We start from the raw sequence: 26555 nt of genomic DNA, 5'->3' as shown, positions 1-26555 counted from the left end.
TTTTTATGTGACTTCCTCCTTAATGCATCCACCAAACGTGCCTCTAGAAAATAAAAAATCTAGTGGATTGGTTCTAGGATTTCACAAATACAAATTAAATCTATCTGCCATAAAACAAAATAGTTCCAACAACTATACATTTATCATTCCACAGGGAAATAAAACTCTGTGAATACAGATAGCTACCTGGTAACTAATAACTAGGTAACTATTAAAAGTCCAATTGTGTGCATTACCTCTCCCATAAACCTTCATTACACATTACTTACTGACTAGCAGCCAAAAAATTCAGAGTATTCGTTGTTGCACAGTAGCTGACCTACTTTTCCATGTATGTAACTGTGGCTTGTCACTGTAGATTAAAACAAAACTATCATAAGTTTATTACTTGGAAGTACATGCTATTAACTGAGCAACGTGGTCAAATATGTAGTAAATGAATCATGAATATTACACCAATATAAATGATATAAAACAAACTAAATGTAATAACAGCAACATATTCATATGTACTTAATGTATTTAATTTACTAACAATTGTTTTGTGTCAGCTCAAACATGTAATTAGATTGTAAACTATGTAGGCTATTCATATGTATCACTGTTGCTGTGTGCAAAGTAGAAGCAGTTGTAAAAAGTGGAAAAATGTTGTATGTGTGTAGGTTTAAACAGTAAGAAAAAAAATGCTCTACAAAGTTGTACCATTGAACTTAGCAATCATTGTCATATCCACAGTTACAAATGTTTGAAAATATTTCACTATGGCACTTCAGCCCTTGACCTTAAGCCTCTTCACTGCTTAAGCAGTTGACCAAGGTCAAGGTGAATATCAGTAAATACACAATTGTAATAACTGTAAAGCTAATGTTTACATTCACATCTTCCTTCACACTTCTGGGTTCAGGAGTTTCTTGATTGGCCATGGCATTGTGAATGAACTACAGCACATGCAAGGATTCAATAATCCCAGCACAGGTCAAAATTGGATACTAGACTGTACATGCTGTGAATCATTATTTTAAAGCCCAACTCCGGATAACACTTGATGACCCCAGAAATATACAAAAAAGTTTTCAGGTAAGATTCAAAGATAAAGGTAGTTCAGATCCTCACTATTCTTCTTTCAACAATATGACCTTAAACCTATTACCCAGGTATTTAAACAATTCATATAGGAAAGGACGTGCAAGGGTCAGTTGTTTAATATTCTAACAATGGACCATTAACTCATGTTTGAATCCCCTAAATGTAGAACAATATAACCATGCCTCACGCCTTTACAATTTTTCAAGATCCGAGTGAGGGTTAACGTATCAAACAAATGGTAACCTTGGCTGTTATATGTCCTATAATATATCCACCTGTACACCACATTGGCATACAACACATGCATAAACTTCCCAAAGTTTCAGCATTATGCTATGAAAACACACTCACTCAAACGCAAATAAATCCTTATTCCTTGTTGGGAAATTACATCTTTATACCAAGCTGCCAAACATGAACATTCCAACATGTAGGAATCACTTCAGTACAACTTTTCATTACACTGCTACCTAAAAGCTCTTACAATATCAGAAGTCCTAACCAAATTCCCAGACATTTGTCTTTCAATGCATGTTGTCTTTTAGGCTGCTTTCTGTACCTCCCAGACAATACCCATTTAAAGATAAAGGGTGACGAAGTGTTACTCCCTCGCAACAGGGAAGCTAAAGCAACTGCCAAATACAATCCATTTTAAGGGATTCATTATTCTATAATAAATCTACTATGGTATTTTAAAAATAAATGTCCCACTTGTGCTGAAGGCACTCAATTACTCAACAAAATATAGTATGTTGGAAAACAATACTTTTAACACAATATAGAGAGAGATTTTTCTCTTATTTCATAATGAATTTATATATTTGTTGAAACCATTCCACTTAGGTTGTTCAAAATCAGACCATTGCCCTGAATGCAATGTAGCACCATATTTTTTTAGAAATTACCTATTAATAAATAATATTTTGTCAGATGTTTCTATATGCTTTCATATATTGCCTAAACTTCCCACTCTCTACTCCTGAGTAAGACAATCCTGTGTAAACCCATCACGCTTTTGTTATTTTTCCTAAATAATAAAAAATAGGATGTTTTTAAATCAGAAAAAAAATCCTATTCTGGTACGCTGTTGACTTCCTCAGTGTATATTATTAGAAACCTTCCAGAAATTTGGTAATATTACTATCATACAATCATTGATGACTTACAGTGTGGCCTAGTACGCATTGGAGTCGCATGAAAAATTGCATTCAAATGCAATCTGAAAAATAAATTAATTTACACCCCAGGTAATTGGGGCTGTTGCTTTAAGAGGTGGGAATGGGAAGCGTAACAAAGGCCAATTTCACTTTAAATCAAAGAATACATTCTAAAGAGCAGATATGTGGCCATAATTTCAGCAGAGACACTAATGGGTATTTAATGCGCCCATCAGTGTTTGTAAGTTTCTGGCATAAGGAACACACACAATAGCCTCAAATCCCTCTTTAACACTTATTTGAGATGACAGGAAAAATGAAACAGTTTGTGCTTTCAATGGAAAAGCAATCATTGCTTCATTATATTTCTGCTTGCCCTATCATGCTAATGCATGGTAAAAATGTCACCAGATGTATTTAAGGACCTGATCGAGCTCTAAGGCTTCACTCCTTTTACTTGGCTGATTAGTTAAGGGAGGAAAGGGAAAAAAAATCTTCAATTTGTATGTAAATGTGGCACGGTTTGCTATCAGCTGTACACCTGCACCTGTAAAAAATAATAAACTGGAGTTTAATGCTGTAATTATAAGCATTTATGGAAGTTTTAAAGAGGCTATGACCAGTAAGATGAGATATTTGCGTAAGGATATTACTGATGCCCAGACAAGAGTGGAAAATATAGGCCTGCCACAGATTAAACCACTCTATCCTGTTCACTTTCTTTGGAAATATTACCTGAAACTTATATGTGTGTAAATGCTTGCAGTACACATTTGTAATGGATAATTTCAAGCGCATAAGTGTTATGTAGATGAGAAAAAGGCCTTTGAACTGGGAAATACATTTATATCATTTATGGATAATACGTATCACAAGATATGTTTGCTGGATGCTAGGCAAAACATCACAAAGTTGTCTCATCTAAAGCACATTAAAAATAAAGTAATCATTGGCACACTAAGGACATGAATACGCTCAAAACAAATAACTTTGGCTAGTTATTTTTCTTTTGTTTTTTTGTGGTAGGTTATCATTTTAAATGTCTATTTAAAGAATTATATTTTATTGTGAATAATGATATTTATAAACCGTAATTAACAATGATCACAACCCCTTAACATTTTTAGGACAACGGAATTAAAACACAAGAAAAGTTTGTCTACCCAGTTGAAAGCCGAAATTCACTCTCATTCTAAAAAATGTAAAACCTAAACATTTTCACTAGTCACAGATCCCCTTTGTAGGCTGTGCAGTAAATATAATTTGTTTGGCTGCCTCAGTAGTGTACACCCTTGACATTTTAAGCTATTTTTTTCTTCTTTTATATTATATCTTCTTATATATTAGGCATTAAGCAAAATTACTGGCATTTGTTATACCACAGAGTTCCCTTTTCATGGGTAATACCCACTGTATAATATATTTATTTTATTTGGGACTAATTATCTTTAGTTCAAACTGATATTATGTTTATTAGGTAATGTAAGTCTCAACATCCCCTGAGGATGCTAATGTGTGAAACGTGTTGGATTGAGACTTTGAATTACTATTATTTGGTTAGGATTGAATGGTCTTGTTAACTGGGCTTCATGATCTAGATGTAAGAAGCTCAACAAATATTGTTTATGAAATATGCATTTTTTATGTGATTGTAATTGTCATTGTGTAATAATTTTATGTCCTAATCTCTTTTGAACACATATAATGTTTTAACAGTATTAGCTTGCCATAAAAACCACTTTCTGTTCTCCTTACCTTTATTTTAATATAACTGGCTTGGCAACAAGAAACGTATTTAGCCAAAGAACCCCCCTTTGGGACATACTCCCATTTCACATTACTAGCATTTATCCTTTAACATAATTTTTGTGAAATTTGTGATCACTCTTTCATACAAAATAGTTTCGGTTGCTAGATACTTCTGTATTACCTTGCATGACCTGCTAATTTCAAATCCCCCCAACATTATTTTGAAGGATTCGAATCCAGCCTTTGACTAAGCCAGTCCATAAACCTATATTTCTTTTTTTAGAGCCATTTCTCAGTGCTTTATATCATTATTATGTTGAACCACCCATTTCAGGTTCATCTTCAACTTTTTGATTGGACACTTTCTTACATTACAGACTTTATAGCTAAATTGATAGATGTGAGATCAACAGTCCATAAAACAGTACCAGTACTCAAATCATCAGATTTCCAATACTATGCTTCACAGTGGGTATGAGGTTTTTCCTCTGAAATGCTATTTGTGCCAAACATGTCTACTGTTAAGCTACGTACACACTTCCAATTATTATCGTTGGAAAACGAACGACGAACGATCCTGCACGATATCTACGAACGATCGTATAGCAAACAACTCTATATTTGATTCATTAGTGCATTGTTGCAAATGGTCTGGTCTTTGTCTAATTTATTAAATTGCAAACTGTTGTCTTGCTCAAAAGTTTATCTTGAACATGAAAAGCTTGTTCCTTGTATTTGCTCCAATGCAGATTTAATTGAGTAAATGTCTTATAAATGCATACACTTTGGCGTATTAGTAGTTTTTTGAAATCTTTGTTACTTATAGATTTTTTTTTCCCTTACAGTGAAATGATTGTTTGCAACTTTCACTCCTACATGTGGCAAAACATGTTGAAGCAGTTGGGCATGAGAGCTTTTCCAATCCTGCCCTATCCAAAGGAATTCAAAATATCAGATTAGGGATCCTTTGATTGGATGACAGGTTTTCCCTAATTACAGAGTCCAATATTTATTACTTTCAGAAGCTGTAAAGAAGAACCCTCTGTAATATAGGAATACTACAGTACATATTTGTGCTGACTTTGCATTTGAATTGCAGAAAATGGTGGTCACTTTTGGCGCTTATTCATTTAAAGGTTATGGCAAAGGACCCTTTTGGGTCTGGAGGAAAGGAGTTTAATCCACACATACAGAAGGGATTCTTTACAGTAAGGTCTGTGAAAATGTGGAATAGACTCCCTCAGCCAGTAGTTTTAGCACATTCAAAAAATCGATTTAAGAAAAGACTGAATGCAGTTTTAGATGCACAGATTATAAGGGGGTATTACATTTTAAGGAATGACAACAGATATTATGGTTCCAGGAATTTCCGATTGCCTTATAAAGAAGGAATTTTTCTTTTTCCTCTGGATCAATATTATGTATTGGTCTTTATCTAGAATATGCAGGTTTTCTAGTATGTGCTTTTCCTAACTATGTAACTATGTATGAAGTTCTTTGATTTGCCATCAGATGCCTCTGGATTGCTGTATATTCTGTCCTGAGGTTCTGTTGTGGTCATCCTTTAAGTCTGAATTTTTTTTCTCTGGACATGGTACTGTTTGTAGCTCTTGGCTATCTCCCGCTAATTTCACATAAACATTGTGTTAATAAGTTGCTCTCTGACATGTGGTAGGATGGTTACTGATCCTACATTCATTTACAGTTTTCCTATAATTTTTTCATGGCTGACGAAACCGTTAGGATCTTCACCTGCTCTTATTGAACAGTGTTTTTTAAGCACTTGCTACTTGGTTTGGTTTTTATGCTAAGGAGAGTTCTTTTTGTCATTTTTAGACCCTCTAGTTGTCAGAGTATCAGGGTTTGTTTTTTTATCTGGGTTATTTGGACTCTTGGGGATTTGTTGTGTTATATTTTGTTCGGGGCCTAAATTAATTTATACAGACCCTTATTTTTCACTTCAGCAACCACATATAGTATTTCTGCAACTCATTTGATGGAAAACAGAATTCATTTCTTGAAGGCCTTGAATCCAAAGTGCATTACCTGTAACTTTCTTTTGTTATGTTACAAGGCTCACTGACTTCATACTGCAATGAAATGTGCAAATGGTTATGCTTGATCCTGAAGGTAGATTCATGATTTCATAATTTTTACTATTTACCCAGGTCTTGTTTCTGATAAATGTTTATATTCCTCAGCCTTTTCAGGTCTTCTTTTTGATACTATACTGGAAAGGTTGTCTCCTCATATGCCAGTGGTTGCTATCATGCTCTGTGATTTTAATGGCATATTAGACTATTTTGTAAACCCCTTTTGTAAATAGAGCCAACATGTATGGTCATTGTCCACAAGTTTAATACTAGAGGGTTGACCGAGTTATGGCAATTCAATCATCCTTATATAAGGCAGTACCCTTATCTCACTCCAGCATTTGGCTATTCCTCATGTATTGACCTGGCTTTTCTTACTAGCGAAGCTCTAACTTTGCTCATTGATTTGTCTTTTTGGCAGGAGGTCTTTTGGAGCATACCCCACTATGCTGACTTTAGATTTGTTCTTTGTTTCTGGTGTATTTTTGTGGAGGCTGGCCCCAGGATAGATTGGGGAGCCCAGTACAGTTGCCATTGTGTCTCTGGTCTTGCAGGGTCATTAAAAATTTAACCCAGACATTGAATCAACTACTTTGGACACATTTAAGGCAGTAACATTTCAGCCTGTGGGGTGGCTAAGAGGTAGAAACACATTTGCTTCACTGACCTAATTAGGCAGGAGCACCTTTCTGCAGCCTGATATGCTAAGGAGCAGTCTGGAGATTCACTGCGGGCTTTGTTACAATTTAGAAAGAAGTTAAACTTGCAGTATAGTAACCTGGGTTAAAAAGCAGATGAAGAAGGATTTTTAAAAAGTGCATAAGAATTGTAATGGATCCTGTGCATATATTTTGCCACTGGCATTCTTCTCACAGCTCTTGCAGATATTGGGTGGTTGTTTGTTGATTTTTATATACTCTCCTATACCACCATTGTAACTAGCCTATCTTCAAGACTTTTTGGCGGATGTCCCTTAGGGTAGGTACACACGGGCAATCATTGTCGTTGGAAAGGATCTTTCACAATCCTTTCCAACAACTAAAGACTGCACGATGCATGAACGAGTGCTGTACATACAGCACAGTTCTGCTCTATGGAGAGGGGAGGGGGAGAACGAGGGAGCGGAACCCTGCTGCGCTCTCTCCCCCTTCACTTCTATTAGGATCATACATCGTCCGTGGATCTGCCAGGATGGTCGTTCAGACAATGGATGACTAGCGCTGTACACATGTAAGATTATCGGCCGATTATCGGACAAGAACAATTTGCACGTGTGTACCTAGCCTTAGAGGTCCCTACAAAGCAACTATGCTGTATATCTAGATAAGAAGTTTTTTGTGGAGGAATTAAGTGCTACTATTGCCCTGTTTCCAAATAAAAAACCCTGTAACTAGATAGAATTGTGGTAAGTGGTGTAAAATGTATGCTGAGACTTTTGCCCAGGGATTATTAACTTGGTCCAAACATTGCTTGGATCATGATACCCTCCTTGATTCTTGGTATGAGGCGTATATACTTTTAATCCCTAAACGAAATAAAAATCTACTCTGCTTTTCTTCATATAAGCCAACTGCTTTTCATATAGGACCTATAACATGGAACTTACTAAAGTTTTTCCAAAGTATTTCACTCTCTGATGGATATGGACTAAATGTGGTTAATTACTTGGACCAAATTGGGTTAATTACTTCATGGGCTGGGATGATACTTCGGATTATGTAGATTAAATCTATATGAGAATACTGCTTCAGCAAATAGGATTTGATCTTATTTTTCTGAAATGTGATGATTTATTTTATATAAATCATTGTTTGGGTGCTTCATTTCCCACCCAAAAAAGACAGGATTGTCTCCTTTCTCCGGACCTATTTGTTATGATGGTGCATCCCATAGCTTCAGTCATTCACTTCAAGTTAAGCTCCAGTTAAGAAAATAGATAGAGAAAAAAACCCTATCTGTAGGTGATATTTTATTTTGTAGGTGATATTTATGTTTTATTCCCCTCCATGGGAAACCTTATATCTAATCCATATGTATCCAGATCTCTAATATTTCTCTTAGATACTCATTTATCTCCTACTTCTTTGTTACTTCCTTCAGTAAAGTGCTTTCCAAGATATACAGATTCTTTTCTCAACTTTTTTTTAAGTCTTTAACAACTTTCCAGGACAGTGATTTCCTAAAGGTAAATGGAGATGATTGTGAGAACCTTTGGCATTTACCTTTCAGTTTTACAATTATGGGATCGGCTTATCTATTACAAGTTTATTCATACATTCTATTTTACATTGGATACGCTTGCTAGGATTTGTATGTCTAGTGTATTCTCCTGTTGTTGCTGTTTCTCAAGTTGGTTTCCTTCATATTTTTTGGACTTTTCCTTCAATTAAGTCTTTGTAGTATGAAGTTATAGGCTTAGTCTCCCAACTCACCTTTATATGTCCTTCACTTACCATGCCTATTTGTTGGATTTGGTAGAAAGCCATGAACCAACTATGGCAATTTGGCAACTGTGGCAACTGAACCTCCTTTTTTATTATACTAGGAAGCATATAATTCAGAAATGGTAGGGGTCCTGTCTGCCTACCATGGCAGACTGAAATGTCCTAATTAATTCAACACTGCATTTTTATAAGGCTACCTATACTAGTAGGGGACAATCCACCACACTTGAAAAAGTGTAGGCAAGTTTGATGAACTCAATAAATATTGTATCCTACTGAATTTCCGAATGGTCTAATGATTACCCTTAATATTTTTGAAACTCCCCACTCTGTTATGGGTTGATTATAAGGTGTGATTGGAATGTAGAGAGGGTTATTATTAGTTGTCATACTTGTTATCTTGACACTCCTTGCGGCCGCGTTTTATTCCGTTATACAGTTTATAATTATTTCTGGGTGGTCTGTCTGTATTATGTTCCACTGTCAGGGGGGATGTTTTCTCTTATTATTTAATTAGGTTTGTTTTGTTTCCTATGTATTTTTTTTTTTTAGAAAATGCTAAATAAAGAAAAACTTTAAAAAAAACATGAAATGAAAAATTAAAATACATTTTTTATATAATAGTAAAGCCAGTGTCAGATTATACATTCTGCTGCCCTATTCCAACTGTCAAATGACATCCCACCCACCCATATGACCTTATTCACATTGCTAGCCTTGATAATAAGAAGATCATATGCGATCAGATGATTGCGCTGGTGGGAGAGGCAGTGGTTAATAACCTTTTATTACAGAAAGGAAATGTGTTTATTGGTAGCTGAGAGTTTAGTGTAAGATGTTAAAATATTTTGCTTGTTACACCTTTGTGTGACACACCTTCTTTATTAATCAAAGATAAGAATTCCTAATGCATTGCATAAAGAATGTAGTAGTGTGAACATAGACTTAATTTCTTTTACATATCAGCATTTAAGTGTGGTTTACAGAACCTGCAAATGAGGAGCACATTTCTAATATCTGTGGTTACAGGGGCACACCCAAAATCATACATAATTAAATATAATTGAAAGCAAATATGTTACAGGTAGGAAGAATAATAAAGGTAAGCTTGTTCTTCCAAAACTGTCTAGAGAACACGTGGTTCTGTGTTCTTTGTAACAGCTCTTGCTAATGCAGGTCTTGTAAATGGATTTTTTACATTATATATAAACTAAAACAAAGGTTATAACACACAGTCAAACTTATGAAATATACGTTTATTGCAGATCTGTTTGTTCTAGCTTTATAAAGAGTCCTTCTTTATAAAAAAAACTACAATTTAAAAAGTATACATGAAATTTGAAAGCCATATCCTATCACTTTTAGCAATCCATAAACATAATGTGGTTGATTTACTAATGGAGTGTAGGTTGTTTACTTAGTAAAGTGAATTTTAACTTTGCAAGGGAATTTTCTCTTGGTAAATGAGGTGAAACTCTGAGTTCAATCATTTAATTGCGTGCAAGCAAAAATCCTGTTTTTTTTTTTTTTTTCATTCTCTTTGCATGTGATTGAGTATTATTTGAATTTACACCACATATATTAAGCTAAATTAGTTAAAGTTAAATTCCCATGCAAAGTGAACATGAGTTTCTTCAGTAAATCAACAACAATTCATATATATATATATACTAGTTTTTGAGCTTTTTAATATTATGCCATTACAAAGATTTTGCAAAATACACGATTTCTGAAAATCCAATCTTTGTTCTTTCTAGAAATGTTGTGTTTAAAAATGCAGGAGAAAAAAACAGAATTCAGAGAATGTGATCTAGCATCAGTATAATCTCACTGCATCTTATGACCAGATTTAGGTGCAGATACCTAGTAAAAAAACCATAGTGATATATTCAACAAGGAGAATTCCTCTCAACAGGTCATAAATAAACCATGCATTTTACAAAACAATGGGATCTGAGAAATTGACAGATTTGCATGCAACAGGCTAACTTTCAGAGCTGTTGTGTTTATTCTACTAATTTAGCCTGTCTGTGAGCTGACAGCATACACACATCAGCAAAACTTGCTTTGTGTACAAGCACAAACCCTGCCAAAAATTAACCCATGCGACACTGAATTTAGCACCTAAAAGCTAAGCTATTGCACAGACACTCCTTTTATTACTGTAGAAGTGGAATTGTAGAGAGCTGCTGATAAATAACACCTATCTTATTAGTTTGCTCTCTGTGGTGCATCTAAATGTCATGTTTTCCTTTCCAAGTATTGATTTGTTTCATAAACCACTAAAACTAAAATAAAATGAAGTGAATGCTTGGAATTAATTAGAATGTTATTGGAGTATTCGTGTTTACATGACTTTGGAGCATTACTGTACTGATGTGCAATAGGTGAGTATAATTATCATTATCTCACTTGCTCATCCACAAAATATCTTGATTTAGTATGTTTTTTCTTTTATTTCCAATTTCATAGTAGTAAAATAAAACAAAAAATTCATTTTGTAAAATGTATTGCATTTTTGCATGTTAGTCAAGTTGGAGCCCAGTCATTTAGGTTGTCTTAGTGAAGAAGTAGAGTAAGTCCATATCTACTTAGACACAGCTATACGTAATAAAGAACTATTTAAAACAAATTTAAAGAATGACTTGGGGCATTTAAAGGCTCAGGCCTCAATCAAATAAAACAGTTTGTAATAAGTATATAAATAGTACTAACAAACCTGTGTGACTAGCTATTTAAAGACATGTAACAAACTATCAATATAAATGTCTGGATGACTTCAAGCGTACCTATACTTAGAATTTTCACTTCACATAAAAGGGTGCATCACTGCCCCCTAATTCTCGATAGCCTAGGTGGTCGAGAATGAATGGGAGCGCAGAGCTTTTCTGAGATACCTACGTCAGGCATCCCTGAAGGCTCTTGGACGTTAAATGTCGTTTTTATCAGTTTTATTATGAATACAATTGAAATTATTTGCCTGACAACATTTGCCAAAAAATTAGAAATTATTTTAGGAAATCCATTCCAGATTTGCTTGATCACCCAGGTTCTCCCATGAATATGAATATCACCATCTGCAGCCCACACAATTTTACTTATAAATGCCCAGTATAATTCAAAAAGAAATCATTGGGGTTAATTTACTAAAGGAACTTAGGCCTTCCACAGTCTGTTTGCCAAGCTCATTAAATAGGATGAAGCTGTGTTCACTTGAATCATGTAAACATGTGACAGCAAAAACATATTTATTTTCCCTTGCACTCAATTTAAGTTTTAAGAGTAAACATATTTTCTCTTTGCTTACTATGATTCATTTCAAATTCAACATGCTTTAAAGTGAACAACTTCTATCTATTTATTAAATCTGTTGTGTTGGGAAGAATTCATCAGAAGACTGCATGGGCTAATGTGACTAGGATAAGGGCTAATGAATAAAAGTTACACTCCAGGCGTATATAAAAGGCACACTCCAGGCATATATAAAAGGCACACATTAATTCAGCTTCGAGTTTCCTAATACATTTTATTTGTATTGTTTCAATGCAAGTGGGGCAAGTACTTTACTTCTACTTGATACCAGCCGTTATTTGTCCCTGTACAACACAGTGTAAGGAGAGAGCACAAAGTACCAGTCAATATTGCTATAGTGCTAGAACAGGGGTGCCCAACATGTGAATCGCAATCTAACAGTAGATTGCAAAGTTATTATTCAAACCAGAAGAGGGCTGGTGCTGGATGACACTAGTGGGTCTACAGTGGACAGGGAACAGCAGGAGGTAAGTATTGTACTCAAGCTGTTTTTATTTTGAAATGGAAATTGGCCTAAATACTTTTCAGTCTGGCAGTAGAAAAGATTATGAAATTAAAAATGAGATAAAATGGATGAACTTTTTATGGTGCCACTTTTTGACCAAAATACTATATATAAATCTATATATATATATATATATATATAGATAGATAAGTAGATAGATAGATAGACAGACATAAATAGATAGATAGATAGATAGATAGATAGATAGATAGATAGATAGATAGATAGTTATATATAGTATTTTGTTTTTTTATATTTAGATATCAGATTTAGATACAGTATGTCAGATTTATAGTTTTTTCCTTTGTCGCCATTGACAATTGTTTCTACCCTTTTTTTGTCCTTGTGATGACCATATAAAAACATTGGGGGAGCTTTTTTAGTATAGGTACCAAAACACATTCCTCACTAAAATGTGTGTTTGAGAGATTTCCCATCATAAGCTATCCTAACTAATATGATAACAACACTTGTGTCAGTACAAGTTAAATCCACCAAAACTGCCTATAGCTGTTATACTTGTTTTCTTTCCTATACAGGGCCTGATATTTTTAAAGCTCTTCAAGACTGAAGGAGATAGACTATCATGGGAGAGCCTGAGTGATCCAGTAAACCTGCAATAGACCTGGTGAAGAATTGCAAAATAAACTGCAAACTGATAGCAATTTATTTTTAAGGAATCCATTCTGAGAATTCTCACCCAGGTTCAGCCGTGCTAGTATATCTTTTGAAAACTTGGAGAGCTAAAATAAATCAGGCCCAGTGTCTTAAAATTAGAGGACTGTAGAATTGTACTTATCCAGTTCTAACTAGTTTTCTACCAAAGCCTTTTTTGTTAATTTGGGATAGCAATGGGAATTTGTTAAGTTTAGTGCCTATAACATGTAAATCACATTGTAATAGTAATATTTTTACAACATATGGTATTCTCTTGCTATGGCACCAATTCTGGATGCATAGATCAAATTTAACAGTATCTGCTACCATAAATTAAGATAAAACCCTTGTAAGACTTATATAGTCCATAAAGATCAGAATCATTTATTACTGTAATTTTTATTGATGCACACATTACTTTGAAAAATAGTAATATCTGTGAATTGCAAATTATTCTATTGACTTAAGTGCATATACAATAATTTGCCATTCTTCAGGCAGCTGGAGCGTTAGAGAATCTTAGCTGAGCTGTCACGAATATTAAATTGTGTGATACTCTACTGATCGAAAATGGATCTTCATGGATAAATTTCAAATTTTCATGATCCAGGAATCACCAATAATTATTCCTTTATATAGAGCAGCAGTTTACATGGGGTTGGTTGGTAGGCACAGGAAGGTGGAGAAAATCTCTGGTTCTAGACTCAATGTAGGTCTCTTTTGATTTTTTAAGACATACTCAAATGATTTGTATGAACATGGGTAGAAACACAAAACACAATAACATATATATATATATATATATATATATATATATATCCAATGTCCTAATTTCCCTGTCAATGTCAGGATTGCTCCAATTTAGAGTTGCAAGCAGAGGTTGCAAAAATAACAATTTGAGCCAAAATGGACTCCAAACTGAGCTATCTGACTGCTGCTATTAGTGTAAGTCCTTAAATAACCTAAAAAAATAACCTTAAATCAGGGCTGTGGCTAGGCCAGTCAATCACCCTCTATTTTTTTTTTACCATTTCTTGTTAGATTTACTAGTGTGCTTTGGGTCATTTCCACTTCAACTATTGGATAAATGGCCTCACATTCTCATCGTGCACATCTATTCTCATCTATTGTTAACTCAATGACTGCAAAGTTGGTTTAGGATTCTTTTCCTAAAATGCTGTCTTCTGCTTATGCCAAATATGTCCATGGTTACTACTGTGGGCAAACAACTTGCAACATCTTTCTGATTGTAGATGCATGCACTATGACAACAAACTATGCCAAGAGTTCCCCAAAAAAACACCTACTGTGCTGTGCATGTGTCTGTAATTAATTACCACTGCATGAATTAATATTTAATTGATCAATTGCACAGGTTTGTAGCATAGTGCTATCATTAGGAATCAATAGCTACTACATTCTACTTTTCCATCCATATGTGTAGAAATTAAGTGGTAATCTATAGCAAGCCAATTATTGGAGAACCTGGGAAAAATGTCTTCCAAACATCAATGGTACACAATTATTACAATTTTTTAACACATAGAAAAACTGCCTAACAAGTCTACATTTGGAAGTTGGAGACAATTATGTATATTGAGATTTGAGTGTATTTATCCTGTGAACTATGTCCACCAATTTGAGAACTTTGCATATAATCTGGATGTCTTTAAACAATCAATGAATTGCAATGCAATCCCTATTTAATGTACAGCGCTGCGTAATATGTTGGCGCTATATAAACCCTGTTTATTATTAATAATAATAATAATAATGCATGTGCAATGGTAAATAAGGCCCAGTGTGTCTTTGGAGAAACCCAAGCAGAATTATATTTTTGCATTGCTGCTTTTAGTGGAAATGGGCCTTGATTTGAGTCAGCACTACATACTCATACTGGCAGATAGGTTACTTTTCTAAACAATGATTCACACCAAAATCCACAGAATAAAACAGCAACGTTAGTTTGAGAAAATTTCTACATATGGTTTAAACCACATTCTTTAATATCACGTGTATGAAAACATGCTTTGTGGTCCAAGTGATTGCTTAAATCAGAGGCTTAAAAATTCATATTGAATATGCTATAGCATACCATCTCAAAAAGACATAAAAAACATGGCCATATATCAGAGACAATTTTCTATAATTCCAAATGCATTAGTGGTAAGTAAAGCAAATATTAAAATAAATCATGGCATGAAAGGAGAGAGTTCTGTTATCTAACTTTAAATATAGACATGAATCAGTGTCACCATCAATTCTGATTATAAATGGAAAATACTTTTATTTATTATAATATAGCCAACCAGTATTACTGATCTCTGAGGACAAAGAAACTTGTTTTGTGCATGCAATAAGCAGTTTTAGTGGATTTTTGCTAAACATTTATCATACAATACACAAAAGCTGCAATAAATATTTCTTTATTATCTTTGTAAATGGAATATTTTATATATTTTTTTTAATATTAACCATATTAACTGTCATTTTAAAAATACAATAGTGTTACAGTATATTGAGCAGTGCAATTGGCAGTATAAATGCTGCTTGAAAAAACCGGGGGTGTCTAAAAAGTGTGGCAGAAGTTCACCTTATCAAATCACTGGTTACTGTGAAGCAGAATGTAATGCTAAGTGGGAATATCATTTCTAAGCACAGCTGTCGCTGGACACTTAGTTATCCATTTCTATCAATTCTACTGGGAATTGACTGTTTTCATGCAACAATGCAAAACCCCCTCATTACCATCTTCTAAATATACATGAATAAAATGCCTGATAATCGCAGCTTACAGACTGCTCTTCTGCTGTCCAGTCTTAGACATATTTATCTTTAAGCTATATGGCATAATAAAGGGGGCAGCAATGGCACAGTTGTAGACAAATGAAAATGCTAAATAGAGGAAAAAAAACACTCTTATGTTGAGTGACATTTTGTGCATCTTAACTGATGAGCCATCTAACAATCAGAGAGACTGAAATGAAACGTATCCAAATCATACGCAGACATTTACCTTCAAACCACAGATCCATTGTCTTCTCTTGCCCCGGATGACCAGAATCCACCTACTCCGGGGAGCTTTGCAAAACCTATGGTGTGGTGTTACAAGCAACCTTTAGAAAAAGACTAGAATAGAAGAACAGAATATCTTTGCCTTTAAATTACAATTGAGAACAATTAGCCAATGGAAATTTCTTTGATGTTCATTACCTATCATCAGGATTAGTAGAAATACAACTTAATTAATATCAGTCTAGGCCCTAGGCAGGTTTGCAGCTTTGGGCTCACAGCTTCAATAACTGTGCTACCTTTTTTTACCTTTTAGCTTGTTTTAACTATAATTTATGAACAGTGATCGTCTTAGGTACCTCAGCTAATCATCAACCGTTAAATGTTTAAAACCTGTACTAAAAGGAATACTAAAGAACTAAACTAATACTAAAGAACCTGTATACACATAGATTTTTTTATTATAGAGCAAAAAGTGTTGGTCAAATGGTTGGTGTATTTTCGCTGACTTGGTATAGTATTCACACTATGTAACAATAATTTTTAAGGTATTAGTTTGGCAAGACTACTATATACTACAATATATATATATATATATATATATATATATATATATATATATATATGTGTGTGTTATGGTGCTCAGAGGTTCTACACGCAAGTAGTATATAAGAAGCCTGCAACACAATCATTCAATGGCATACAGATTCCATTATTACGATTAGTCTTTTTTTCACAAACATGGCTACCACAATAACTCACAAGAGCTCCATAATGTTGCAAGCAATGCCTATGAAGTATTCGTGATCATTGACACAGCTAAATCTTATCAGTGTGGAATTTATCATTTTTTTATGTTTAATGATTTATTGTTAGAAGAACATTTAGAGCTCTGACCTGGAAAATATTTTATCTATATTAATGATAATGTGTCTCCTTAGGAGCACTATCAATCTTTATATTCTTTATAGCTACCTGTATATCTGCTAAACCCTGACAATTTTTTTTCCTGAAAATTTTAATGTCTGCTGTTCAATTCAACACATATTCTGACACATTGGAGGACTCCATGACAGTTGACGTGGCATATTCAATATCTCTGTGAGGGCCCTATGTGTACATGAGCTGCCTAGCCAAAGCAATATGCTCCACAGATCCAGACTTGCCCAAAATTCAATGCCATTTAATGGATTTTCCTAGTGTCTGTGTCTACCTTTTGCAGAGACATCTCCCCTCATTTTTGGTCCAGGGACTGAGGTGAAATCTCCACCAGGCTTGAGAAAAATATTTACTCTTCCCAAGTCTAACCAAAACAAAAATGGAACAGAATTGGGCTTTATTTTATTTTTGGTTTTATTTTGTAAACCCTAGGCTTTGTGGATCCCTATGTCCTGCACACAACTGCATAGGTGTCATTTATAAGCTGATCCAGACTGATTCGACATAGTGTAGTATTTGTACGAAAAATAACAGGAAATATTGCATCAAGTACTTCATGCCCAATACCCAGCCTTATTACTGGAATGGGAAGTAAGGTACTGAGTGGGCCTTCCCATTCCATCCTGGGTGCACCCCTTGGTCTGTCTACAGTAGACTGCAGGTATAGCATTGCACAGGTGTGCTGTCAGGCAGGGGAAGTGGAAATTGCAGCAAGTAGGGTGCAACTAAGCCTGTGTTTGAGACTGAAGCTAAAGCTAAGATGCACCGTGGTCATGTTTTTGCAATAGCTGTTGATGCTGAGCTTGTTTTGATTTAATTTTTTGACTACAGGACCTTGCTAAAGACTTTACTTTATTGGACTGTTCCATGGACTCTGAGGACTCTGCCAGCTGATGTAAGCCGCCTATATGTTTTTTGTAAATTAATTTACTGAAGAAAGCTATTGTTTTTGACTGTTACGTGACTGTATTTATTATATTTAAAGACTGGGCCTTCATAAGCGAAAATAGAGTGTGACTGAAAGAAAACTGCTTCTGCCAGAGGTAAAACAGATTGATATTTTTGGCCCCAGGTGCCAATATCAACCACCCGTAGATATTTCACATAAAAATGTCTAAAAATATAAAGTTACTCCATAGCAACTGCTCAAACTCAAATGGTCATTTATTATTGACTAGAATCTAAATATGAAAAATCTGTTTGCAAAAGTGCAATTTATTTTGTAGACACTTTAAAACAGAGGAACAGCTATGTAAAACTAAAACCAAACTCCACCAAATAAATGGTAATTTTGTGTAAAAAACATATTAATATTTTGTTGTACCCCTTTCCAATTCAAACACTAAAGTACATGAGGCAGACATATTTTTATATTGTATATGCAGATTGACTTAGTATGCAGATTCCTTAGTAGTGCTGCACAGTGATTGTGCTTCTTTAATTCTCTTCCAGTGTAAATTTGTCAATCTACATATACTAATTGGAAAGGATTCAGTGTCTCATTCACTTATTTATCTTTTTACCTGAGGAGTCCTTCAATAATGATCCTTATTGTACTTGTCAGCCCTACTGACAGCAGCTGGAGGGAAAATCTAAAAATCTACATTTGAAGTACCACTGTAAAAATATTGAACAGCAAGCTTGTATACATCAAAATTGCTTTTAGGTGCGCTTTCAAACTAAAACTGCGTCATAGTTGTTCCTTAATCTATAAAAACATTACACCATTCATGTTTATGGACCTAGTAGAAGCAGAGAGATGTATGGGAATAATTTAATATACTAAATTAATATGACATATAAATGTATTACAGCTTAGTGTAGGATTATAAATTCAAACCTTTGTGAATTAGGAAAAAAGCTAAATAACCAAATTATGAAATATGAAGCAGCCATAAATTATCCCCAGGAATACATAACAGATATTATTATGTAAGCAGTCAGGTCATATGTCTTTCTCACTGTGAATGTTTTCTCAGTACCTGCAAAGCACAGACAAGACAGGTTGTGTTATTTTTTTTTTTTTTTTGTCAAATCAAAACACTGGGCAGCCCTGTCATTACAAAGCAATGTCAAAAGCTTTCATACGGCCACTTACTAACATGACACAGTGTGAAAAAACCTTAGCTCAATTTAAGTCTCATGCAAAGAGCTTACAATTGTAATTAAATCATTAAATTCTTGTCTACGCTTCACAGAGCGTAGAGAAATTAACTTCCCACCAACCTCATTTTCTATTTGAACATGAAATAATGATTTTCTGCCAGTCTAATTACAAAGCCAACATCTGATCAAGGCAGCATCCAGTAGGGATTATCAAATGCTCGCGTATTAGACCTCATTACCAGCTTGAGTGCAAAATTATTACATCTTGTAATTGGATGGTGAGATTTATATACAGATCTGCCTGGTTTCTGTAAGATTGTAATTACAAGCTTGGTTGGTTAGCTACTTATCAGAACTTTGCAGGAAAACAAAACAATATGGCTCAGTGAAATGAGCATTTCATTAACCTCTCACCTTACCATGGGGGGAACTGGTGTAACATTCATGTATGCATTAAGCAAAATGGGTTCATCCATTTCTCTGCCTTTTTGTGATGGCTGAGCATAAGAGTATGTTTCATTTATTTAACCTGGGTAATCTGTACTGAAAAACTATATAAATGAGCTGTCTATTCTTGCAGGATAGGCTCAATGTATCTTTTACTTACGGCTAACTAGCTGTGAAACCATCATTCCTAGCCCACAACGGGCAGCATTTTTCAAAGCTACAGATTTGAAATAAAAATAAAAATGTGAGCATGTTTCCTGAGGTGCAGGCATTTAATCAATGCTTTGAAGAGTGCATCGTGAAAAAGAAGGGAAAAAAAAATAAAATTGTTCAATTACCAAGCAAACATGATTTTTCTTTTTTTTAACAAGTGATTTCACAGAGCAAATCAATGGTGGCAGGTTAGGCTGACTGCCACTAATCTTGGCATTAGGGATCTCCAATCAGAACCGCGCAGGTAATGAAGTTGTTATTTGGTCTTCATAGTTTAGATTAGATTCTCAGTAAGGATCAATGCGGTGCTAAAATAGGATTGATAAAACCTTGATAGGAATCTGAATCCCTGAAGCCACTGAGTTTATCGTGGCTTTTATTCTGTAAATAGAAGAGAGAGACGGAAGGCCTTGGCAAAAACCCATTACTGACTGGTCCTCTTAGGCTACTGCTGCCAGGGATAGGAGCATTTTGTTTCGAAAGACCATAGTTCCCCTAGGCAGTTAAGAGGTTAACAATGAAAACAATACACAAAGGGGCTAATCGGTTATTTGATGTATGCTGTATTGATAGTGTTGAAATGAAAAAAAATATATTCTAATAAACAAAGCTGCTCAGCCTGCTTGATGAATGTGCATTGTGCATTGTTATATGTAGGTTAAACAAATTGCTATATACCTTTTGAAAACATTACTCAATCTTTTATGAAACAGTTTAAATTTCCTGTTTGGTGACTTCATACACAGAAGACAGAGCTCGCTATGTCTTAATGTGGTGATTACTTTTCTTACCATACAAGTCATAGCGAAAATTAAAATGGTAGGGTTTCATCTCTGTATTGGTTATGGGGGAAAGACTGTGTGTTTAGGGTTAAAAAAAAATACCTTTTGTGGACTGTATATACAAAATACAATCATTGTTAATATTTCAGTATGTAAGACTTTTCCTAATAATCTCATTACTACTGTTACTATTTGTTATTTTTATTATTATTATGCTATTAAAAAGTTAATCAAATTCCCTTAATGGTCAGGGTAAATTCTAAGTTTCTGTAAATAAGTCAGTCTGCAAATTTGTACCGAACTAGCATAGCACTATATAAATAGCAAATACTATTGTCATCTTTACTTTAAAAGTGAATAAAATAGAATAGATGACTAGTCAAAGCACATGCAATATTTTCCAAGCCATTACATGTAAAGTGGATAGGATTATTTTATTTACAAAGTAAGTATTCTAAAGTAGAATTCATAAGCAGGCATCTGGAAAACAGCAGTGTTGTTTAACATATACCACAGCTGGGTAAGCAGGGATCAATACTGGATCAATACAGTGGGCAAATCAATCACCCAGGGTTTTCTTTTCAAAATATTTAATCAAATGTGCTTGCAAATAAGTTCAGGATTTATTGCTCGATTCTAACAGCATTACTGATTTTTCTTTGCTAAATTTCCACAAGGGAACCCCTGTGCATCCGTCCTCCGTAGATTATAAGAGGCTGGGGAGTAAAGTAGACAGTTTTTCAATATATAATAATGTGTATATATACATGGTTATAGACACACACGGTGTTTTAAATAATCCACTGTGCCAATGACTCATTTCACAGGCCCGAGAAAGGCTACCTTGACGTTAAGAGATGTTTTAAGTAAATTATACCACCTTACACAAAATGTATTCAGCTTCTTATGGCTGACAAGGGGGCACAATTTTTATTGATTTTACATTAGAAGGTTCTCTGACTGTTTTTCCTACAGCTGTTGTGGCTTTCAGCTGGAATTAACCCTCCAAGAAAATGAGCCAGTCTCGTAATATTATTTAATTAATATTAATTCAATTAATAAGAAAGCTCCTGTAGCAGGGAGAGGCCGCTAACAATACAGATGCACATTATGTCACCCTATTACACACAATATAAATGATATCATTTATAATAATTAGTTAATAGTTAAATATCAATAATCTAGTTTAATTTGCTTGCAGTGGTGAATATATCATTGCCTATGACTGGTAATTAGACCAGCAAGTATAATGCTTCATTGTTAATAATACTAATAATTTGCTACAATAAAATGAACGGCATCCTTAAAAAAAAAAAAAAAAAAATTAAACAAGACCTCTATGTGAAATACGCCTTCATTTCCTTAATGCATGCTTTATTCTCTCTCTCCTCATTAATCAGTTAGTCAGACAGAAAGTGCAGAGTGGGTAAGGCTAATGACTGTGGGGGTCCACCCCTGCTAATAGCTCTCATCATTATTTATTTCTTTTTTCCAATACTTCAGAGTGATTTCAAGTGGGTTGATGTGATTGGAGCAGGGGAAAGCTAAGAAAGGATTTAACACTTTGCCCTCCAGTGATGCTTGACAGCCGGGACTCTTTAATCATATTATTATTTTACCATTGTCATCAGAAAAGCTTGCAAAATGTAAACATTTAAACCCACAAATAATGCTAAGTGATTGAGGAATTTACATATAGAGCTGCTTGTCAGACCCATATTGGTATTTAGTTTAAACTTCCCTTTCAGGTTGGGAAAGGAAAACAATAATAACTCACAACCTTTATTTTTATTTCCCTAAAGGAGTGAAGGCCGACGTAGGGTACAGATGACAAGCTTAAAGGGAATTTGCAACCAAGAAACAATGCTTGCGCACAGTGCATTTCCTTAATTAATCCAAGCATCATATTTCTGCTAAATTTGTATGTACCTAGTTTAAGGTTACAATATTGGCACTCTGTTTCTAGAACCAGTTTTATACAAATTTATAGAATTGCAGAGCATAACAATAGATTGCAGTTTGGCTTTAATCACACAATGATTGGGAATAGTGGCAAAGCGCAGAAAGGTTTATTCTTTGCCTCAAGTGTCCTTGAGTGTTTGCCCTCATTTTCTGTACAGACAGAAAAAAATGAAAATCTATCCAAAGTAATGCAAAATGCTCTTTAAAACAGGTATCAGTGGAATAGGTGTCCCCATTGGCAGTTTTTACCTCTCTTCCATGTCAAGAAAAAACTTTCAAATTTAGGGTTATCCTATCATTTTCTGTCCTGCTGGCAATGGTCACCAGAAAAAACAGAGAGGGTGAATTTTTCCAGTGGGGCACAAGCTGTAAAACAAACCTAACAAGGTTCTAACAATTTATTACACTATCTTAGAAAATAATTTTAAAAAAGATACACGTTTTACCAATTCTGCAGCACAACGATTTTAACAATAGAACTATAGACATTTAACTTGGGTAATAACTTTGTAATTACTAGTGATAAAATTTGCTTCAGTTTAGTTCTAGGGCTTCTTGGCCTAATTGGTTCAAAAATTCTGAATTCAAAAAATGAGAACAAATGTTTGGTGTATTGTTCTAAACTTTGACGAGTACATAGAGCACCAGATGACAAGTCAACCAAATAGCTTGGTGGGCTATATTAATTTTTGTGCAACGTTTCTCTAACCACAATTGTACAGCCTCAAAACTGCACAAACACTGTAAATAAAAATTTGTGCAAAATTCATTGTGTTTAATTCTTTTTTTCACAACAGTGGAATAAAATACTTTTGACAACAAACGACACAATAAAGAAGATAGTCCCCTTTTAAATCTGTTACATTTTTAGCTGTGTTCTTTTTTCACAACAGTGATGCAAAATAGTTAGGACAATGAAAAAAGTGAGAAAATAAAGAAATAATGGCCCAATTAATAGCAGAAAGCAATGCAACAGCATTACTTAATATATTATGTGCTGCACTTGCGTATAGTATACTACAAGCCAAATGACAGCAGAAAGCACTGGTGATAATACCTGTTCTAAAACACAGCTTTATACCTTAACACTACAGTCCCTGTCCAACACTGACCCTGCCTGCAGGAAGTTCTAAACATCCTACAAGTATAAGCACTAAGCTCTCCAATGCCTAATACAAAGGTGGCTGAAGTGCAGCTTGGAGGGCAACATAGAAAATTCTTTAAATGCTTCAATGTACAGCTCTCTGGGGTCCCTAAATCCATGTAACAAAATTTTGGAGTTTTTTATGGTTTAGAACTTAAGAAAAATAATTGTACCTAATTTTTGAATCATATGATCTGTCATGGAAAAAGACCCAAAAGCTAATCTATGTAATCTGCAAGGTGGAAGTCATCAAAGATCCAAGTCTTGTTTATTTTGCTAAAGGTCACAAACTCATCATTGGATGTGGACAGATGGCACCTTTCAGTCATTCCCAGCAGAACACCCCTTCAGATAAGACTCTTGGAACAGGGCATGGAGGCCCCTCTTGTCCTTGTTTTGCAAGCACTGGCCATGTGTTCATCTTGGACAGTCAGCAGTCAATCGAATCTTTAGTTCTGAGGTTGTGGTATCCAAGCTAAAGCTAACATACTCATTAATCATGATGGCCAAGTGCTGTCTGTGGGTGTAATTGTGGTCTGGCTGCTGCTTCCTAAAAAACCTCTCTGTAAAACCAGGCACTCTATTATTGGTGATACTTATGAATGCTTCTTGCTTGTCTTCCATGGGTTGCAGAGCTGTGACCACTAGCAGAAAGATCCTAATGACAACGTAAATGGATGTCCTCTGCTGAATGAGTTCTGGAATTCGGACCTTGTACTGTTTATCCATGAGGATGGCAACAATGTAATAAGGCAAGAAAAAGCCCGGTTCAATTTGTCCAAACGGGAAAAAAAAATCCTTCCTCAACCCATGAGGCAATCGGATGTTCTCTGGATCAACACTCTGTGTTGTCTTTGTATTACAACTGTTATATCCAGGTATATTCTGTGTTTCTAGAAAAACATCCAGCTTTTTCTCAAAGAAAACTATAGAACTTCCTAAAACTACTTACTGAGGGAGCCTTTTGCACATTTTCATAAATCCCACTGTGAAGAACCCCTTCCTTATCCAGAGAATAAAGAGTGATTCCTTGTCCTTTGTAATGACTTTAAAGAGAATAATCGTATATGGAGTTCCAGATATAACCATTTATTTATTTATACAGGGTGATCATATCCCCCGTTAAACATCTCTTCTCAAGGGAGAATATATTCAGTTCAGCTAATAGCTCCTCATAACTGAGCTCCTCCATTGCCTATATTAGTATAGTTGCCCTTGTCTTCCCTCCCTCTGCAATTCCACAATGTCCTTTTTGTGAACTGGTGCCCAAAACTGGACTGCATATTCCAGATGTGGTCTGACCAATGCTTTGTACAGGGGCAGGATTATGTCTCCATCTCTTCAGTCTATTCCTCTTTAAATACAAGAAAGTACTTTGCTAACTTTAGATAATGCAGCTTGGCATTGCATGCTATTACTAAGTCTATGACCTACCGAAACCCCCTTTCCATTTTCCATTTTGAGATTCCCCAAATGTAACCCTGGGTTATACCACTAATAACCTTAGAACATTCAGAGAATTATTCATTAATTACTAGTCTTTGGATGTGGTCTTTAGGCCAGTTCTCTATCCATTTACAGAATTATTTTTCTAAACTGATAAACTCTGTCTTGCATATTAAACATTTGTGTGGTACTGTGTGTAATGTTTTTGCAAAGTCCAGATATCAACTCCTGCTCCGCTGTCTACCAGTTTACTTACTTCCTCATAAAAAAATAAATTTGTTTGACAACTTCAGTCTTATTCAAATACATGCTATCACTTTTTATTATAATTATTACTATAATTATTTTCTAGCAGAAACTCCTCCATGTAGTTCTTTATTAAACTCTCTAGGACCTTTCCAACTATGGACGTTAAACTTGCTGGTCTGTAGTTACTTGGTAAAGACTTTGCTCACTTTTTAAAGACAGGTACCACATTGGCCTTATGCGAATCCATTGGTACCATGCTAATGAATAAAGAGTCTCTACAAATGAGAAACTATTGCTTTGAAATAATTGAGCTCAGCTCTTTGAGAAACGTGGGTGTAATCCATCAGGTCCTGGAGCTTTATTAACCTTAATTTTATCCAAATGTTTCTAAATCATATCAATTTTGAGCCGTTTGTTTGTTTAAGGCTGTGACAATGCTATTTCTATTTTGGACCTGAGCTCCACCATTTTCCTTTGTGTACACAGAACTAAAAATGTGTTTAATAAATTTGCCTTTTCTTTATCCCCAGTTACCAAACCCAAGACATTCTTTAAGGGGCCTACATGCTCAGATTTGATCTTTTTGCCATAATATTTTTTAAAAAAATATTTTGGGGTTTGCCTTACTTTCTTTTGCAATGTCTTTTGTTTTGAAATTTTGCACGTTTGATTTCCTTTTTATATCCTATGCTATATTTTTTACAATTTCAAATAATGAAGATGATCCTTCATTTTTATATTTTTTTGATTGCTCTTTTTGTATTCTTTATGGCTTTTTTAACATGTCGCTGTGAGCCACAAAGGTTTTAATTTTTGCCTCTTAAACTTATTACCCATTGGATATATTTTGCAGTGTGTTTGTGTAGAACAGACTTGAAAGGTTTCCATTTCTGTTCTGTAATCTTTGAGAATGTTATTCCCTTCCAGTCCAAGTCATTGAGAGTCTCTTTTAATATTGGAAAATTTTATGTTTAAATTGAATGTTTTTAGCTTACTGTTTACAACTTATCTGTTTTTGCTTCCTGTTTACAACATACATTAAATTCATAATATGGTCACTACTACCAAGATTTTCTGTTAAATGCATACTTAAACAACATCCAGCAGAGTATAATTTCTAGTTGGACCTCCTATGAACTGTACCATAAAATTATCTTGTATGAAACTCATAAATGTTTACCCTTTTGCTGCACCTGTAGTGCCATCACCACAGTCAATGTCAGGGCAGTTAAAAAGACTCATCACTACCACT

General features: G+C 34.7%; 1 long non-coding RNA gene across 2 annotated transcripts in view; it reads left to right on the top strand.

Annotated features, from left to right (window-relative positions):
- Positions 1-26555, top strand: part of LOC140338343 (uncharacterized) — a 98108-nt gene that overhangs the window by 29442 nt on the left and 42111 nt on the right. The gene's annotated exons all lie outside the window — the stretch shown is intronic.

This window comes from Pyxicephalus adspersus, chromosome 9, assembly GCF_032062135.1.
Source record: "Pyxicephalus adspersus chromosome 9, UCB_Pads_2.0, whole genome shotgun sequence".
NCBI lineage: Eukaryota > Metazoa > Chordata > Amphibia > Anura > Pyxicephalidae > Pyxicephalus > Pyxicephalus adspersus.
This window is presented reverse-complemented; position numbering and strand designations above follow the sequence as displayed.